This window comes from Triticum aestivum, chromosome 1D (genome assembly GCF_018294505.1).
Source record: "Triticum aestivum cultivar Chinese Spring chromosome 1D, IWGSC CS RefSeq v2.1, whole genome shotgun sequence".
In the NCBI taxonomy this organism is placed as follows: Eukaryota; Viridiplantae; Streptophyta; class Magnoliopsida; order Poales; family Poaceae; genus Triticum; species Triticum aestivum.
The window spans coordinates 106,374,867-106,380,016 of record NC_057796.1 but is presented as its reverse complement, the minus strand read 5'-3'; the positions used below and the strand labels follow the sequence as shown (position 1 = coordinate 106,380,016).

At 38.1% G+C, this 5,150-nt stretch overlaps 2 long non-coding RNA genes across 2 annotated transcripts; one reads left to right on the top strand and one right to left on the bottom strand.

The window, feature by feature from the left end:
* Positions 1-246: 246 nt before the first annotated feature.
* Positions 247-4,630, bottom strand: LOC123180599 (uncharacterized). Its single transcript, XR_006491125.1, has 2 exons — positions 4,399-4,630; positions 247-850 (listed from the first exon to the last, which is right to left on the bottom strand). It is a non-coding gene; the product is annotated as an uncharacterized lncRNA (long non-coding RNA).
* LOC123180600 (uncharacterized) lies at positions 850-4,835 on the top strand. The gene is made up of 2 exons (XR_006491126.1): positions 850-3,241; positions 3,675-4,835. It is a non-coding gene; the product is annotated as an uncharacterized lncRNA (long non-coding RNA).
* The last annotated feature ends 315 nt before the right edge of the window (positions 4,836-5,150 follow it).

Below are 5,150 nucleotides of genomic sequence, written 5' to 3'. Positions count from 1 at the left end.
CCGGCAACCCCGGAGTGACAATAGTCGGGACCACTTCCGGTGATGACCGTAGTTTGAAGAATTCATGTATTCACTATGTGTTAATGCTTTGTTCCGGTTCTCTATTAAAAGAAGGCCTTAATATCCCTAACCGGTCAAAAAGAGTCATGACCATCTACGCACAAATATGTTGCAGCCGACACGTTATTTAACCATATAAAATAGATGACTTAACTTTGTACTAACTATAGTACAAAATTAGTAGTATAAAGTTGGGTCATCTATTTTGAAACGGAGGTAGTATATGTTACAGTTTGTGTTAAAAAACCAACCATACGAGTCAGATTCTATCAGGATAAACTAGACGTACTTATTCTCCCGTACGCCTTCCTAATTCCCTAACCTCATCTAAGATAACTCCCTAACCTGCCCGCAAGACGCACGGCACCGCGTCGGCCGCTCCCATGGTGGCCTCATGTCTCGATCAGGGCGTGCTCTCTACCTCTCGCCGGCCACATGCCCGCTATCTCCTTCAATGGCTCCAGGTCACGCCGGCATCCCCTAAGAGTACAACAGCGGCAACCTTGCCATTCCATCCCAATCATATGGTGCCACCTCCATCACGATCGCCTCTATCCCGGCCACCTCTGCTCCAGCATCCGTTTGGCGAGGAGCCGAAGATGTCACCGGCCTCAACACTCTCCTCCATCACAAACCTAGCCATGGGCTCCGCCACTGCTTGACTATAGGTTCACATAGGCCATGCTCCATCGTCTGTGTTATCTCCAAGTGTAAGATTAATTTTCTTCTTTGTTCGAACTGAATTGAAGAATGCTCCCATGTACCAATGTCATCTTCGTCGTGGCCAAACCTAAAAATTTGAGGGAAGATTCAGCTGCTATAGCTTAAAATCGGAGATCATGCATGTTATGCCTGTTAATTTTAATTTGGAATACTGAGATCTGTTCAGATGCTGTGCTTACCTGCTAAAAACAATCTAGCAAAAAGGGACAGAAGTTTGTTGCTTTTTCTTACCTTGGTGCTGTTTGATTGGTACTCAATCAAGATGATAGTTGGTGTAAAATCATGTACGTACACTTCCAGATTTTTTGTATTTACAAGGATTGGTTCATGTTACGATTGTCAATGGAGCGACATTACTTCCACTTTTCCTTACATATTCTCCACAGGCCACAAACTGTTTATTCTTATTTTAATTCTTAGTGCCTAATGGTCCCGTAGGTGTTTTTCAAGACTAATAAAAAAAGTTTGATAGAGCAAATCAGACACGCCTCTAAGGTTAGTCTCCTGGATCTATTTCTACTCACATGAGTAACTAATTTTGCTTCCCTTTGATCCAGGGCATAAAATTGATGGTTGCTACTACCAAATTGCTACTGTTTAATTGACGTCTTCTTTACGAAATACTAGAATTTGATGCCGGTAGTTCATCCTTTTGAATTTCAAAAGCATGAAATAATATAATTACCCCATGTTTCTGTCTGCTAATTTATTATTAATCCAATGAAATATGTCACTGTTGCTTTCATGGACCTTTTCTGCATGGAACAGGGGAGATTCAAAATTTTGTATCTACTTTGTAATTGCCCCTTTGTGGTTGCTGCTTGATTTCTTAGTGCACCAATCGGTTGTACTAGGAGGATTATTATAACATGGAAGCCTTTTTTATGCAAGGAACAAATGAGGCTTTATTATCTAACATTCACCTGTAGATATTTATCATGCTTAGCACAAGGCTCTGCAAGGCTTGAATTTCTAAATTATTTTTTGTTTCTACGAGCAGAGAAGATGATAGATGTTTAAGTACGAACCATTGACGTAAGCTGCATTGCAATTTATTGACGGAAAGGCACACCCCATGGATGTGGATTGTAGAGTGGAAACGAGAGAGAAATACAAAAGTCTATGGTTTTGCATGGCAGACACACACACATATGTATATAGAAACACACGCACACATATGAGTACCATTTGTATTTTTCTTTACTTAGAGAGATCCCTGGCTACTATCCAATTCACTAAAATGGAAAGACCTTTGGTCGAAATTAAACAATCATATTTCTCAATCATAAATTTTGAGCCGTATACATTTGTATGTACATTCTAATTTTTTTAATTGCATATTGGTACTACTATATTAAGAAATTTGACCCAAATAATACTCTCGCCGTCCTAAAATAAGTGTCGCTGATTTAGCACAACTCTGTACTAAAGCAGCGACACTTATTTTAGGACGGAGGAGTAGTTGATTACATGCCCAAATAATAAATCTAGCCGCGCAATTGCGCGGGCCGCACATCTAGATTAAATGTGTATAAAAGGTGTAAAAGCTAAACAGAAAACCTGGATTGTCCTTAATCAGAAATCAGTAACTAAGCACATGTCTCCCTACTTATAAACTAAATGTCATTGGACGTACTTACATGTGGAGTGTGCTACTGTTCTGCTGCTAAGACCACCATGTTTATGTTACAATGATCATCTCCTTATATTACGGGTTTTGTAATTTGGCATGTTGGAAGTTGTAGTTAATGCGTGTATCTTCATATCCAGCAATACATATTAATTTGTGCGATATCTCTTTTAGCAGTAAGTTTGAAGATTGGTTAGGGTTTTCCCGCACATATACTCAAGTGTTTTTTTCCTGAATATAACATACATAAGGGGATACAACATCTGATAATTTTCTATATAAAGTAGAACATACCAAACTGATCTTATGCCCAATCTATCAAAGTATGTTTTAGAGAACTCTCTATTACCAGAATTATGTTCATCTGCAGTATGTAGTAAGTTCTGTTTGGTCCGGTTCATCTTTCATGTGGTATGCAGCATTTGAACTACATGCATATATGTATTAGCAGGTTGTGTACTACTGTTATGTACAACTAAGAAAAATTATAAAAGATCACTTCTAATTCAGATATGTTTGGAGGACATATACTATAAACTGTTACAATACACCAACAACAATCATGTCATTTAATGTACATCTCCACCTCCATATTATAAACCTCTGTGTTTTTATCACCAATCGTAAATTATTAAATGAAATTATACAATTTCTATAACCATTACCAACGATCTGCATATTTCCTTTGCATAGTCTATTCTTTAATCAAGACGTACACAATTAATAATGGGATGAGTCGGCCATGGTGATTCCTCAAGAAAATGTATTCCAGGATAATTGCTCAGTGGTCTTCATCTAGGGAAAGAGAGACCAAAATGATTCCAATTAGTAAGTACTCCCTTGATGGTTTACCATTTTTTTGATTCTGATGTATATAGATGCATTTTAGTGTGTGTTTTCACTCATTTCAGTTTTTATGTAGTCCATATTGAAATCTCCAAAACATATTATATTTTTGAATGGAGGGAGTATTAGATGACTATAAAAATGAGAATAATAGGCCAACCATGCGGGCTAGAAGGTCTGTATATTTTTATGAAAACTAAATGAATATATTTTTATGTTATCTGCACCTACCATATCAGCCTTTATGCTCCCAAATTACAACCATTTCTCTAAGTTTGCCTATGTTTACTCTCTTTATAGAAGACCCTCTATTCTGAGATTGCCACAAATGATTACTCCATTTTTGTGCTTCTGCTTATTGTGCAATGTACCTTAGTTACTATTATTAATCTTCTCTATCCAAATTAATGTGCAGTGTCGAATGCTTCACGATGAGAGATGTTTACTTACTTTCATCCAACCCCGAGGATTAAAATCTCTTTCATCGTGGTTATTTATTCTCAAGTACTATACAAAATGTTTCCAAAATATAAAGCTCATACACATGCACATGTTCCATTATCATTTATTACTTTTAGTTCAAAGGAGCGCACGAGCGAGCCGGATCTACATATATGAGTCATGTTCATGGATTCATTGTTTACTGAGTAAGTTTGTTGTTCTTACTACTCTTTTATTATTTTGTTTACTAATCTGCTAAATTTGTACTACCTCCGTTTTGATACTCGGAGTTTTCCACAGTATAGTTGTGCCCTTTTATTTTTAACCTATCGCACATCTACACAATGAAAGAACAAGTACTTTGTCGTTTTTCTAATCGATCTTTCTACAGAAAAATAAAAATAATTTCTACATTTAGAAATTCTGTACTTGAGAAATGATTTTTTAGAGAAATACTAGAGATCATAACATGTAATCATCCATCGGATCTACTTAAAAACCATTTCAAATCTACTGGATCTACTCTCATCTCTACAAACCTCTAGAAGCCACAATCCCCAAATCGCATCTCTCTCCCCAAATCCACATCTCAGTTATATTGTCCCTCTCTCAAAAAGCGGTTGTGGTAAGACTTTTATCTCTAGGGCGTGGCTGTGGGGTGGAGATGGAGATGGAGAGAAGATGATGAATTTTATTACCTGTGCCTCCTCTTCCGCCAAATACATTCGGGTCGGGATGACCGGACTGATCCTGCCGCGCTCCACTTGCCTCCGGTTACAGTACGGTTGGCGGTGCTGCGCCCGACCCTGCCACTGTCCATGCGCTGCCGCCGCTGCCTGGGACGAGCAGAGGAGAGCGAGCATATATCCAGCTTGCGGTGGACAGCGACCAGGCCGAAGTTCTTCAGTGGTGACCGACAGAGTCACAGTGACGTGGAGTTGGGCTGTCAATTGGGGTCTTGGGGACAAGCACAACTATTTGGGCCAAGTTGGGCTGAGAAATAAATCCAGCGGTTTAAAAAAAAGCACGCCCAGGATGATAAAGCAAGTAGAATTTGCAGTAAAAACAAAGGTCCAATATGGGTTTAAGCTATGTATTACATTTCCTTTAAAAAAAAAGCTATGTATTACATTTCCTTCAAAAAGCAAAAAAAAATCAGTGTATTACATGACCATAAAAGAACCTGAATATAAAATATGAGAGCAATCTAATTGCAAATAAATAAAAAGGAAATACATATCAAATATACACTAAAAATACAAATTTATTTTAGCTTAGTCATAACTAATATCCCTTCGTTCGGAATTACTTGTCGCGGAAATGGATGTATCTAGACGTATTTTAGTTCTAGATACGTCCATTTTCGAGACAAGTAATTCCGAACGAAGGGAATAGCAATTTAAAATTAAATAGAAATCTAGCCGCGCGAATGCGCGGGTCGCCCCGCTAG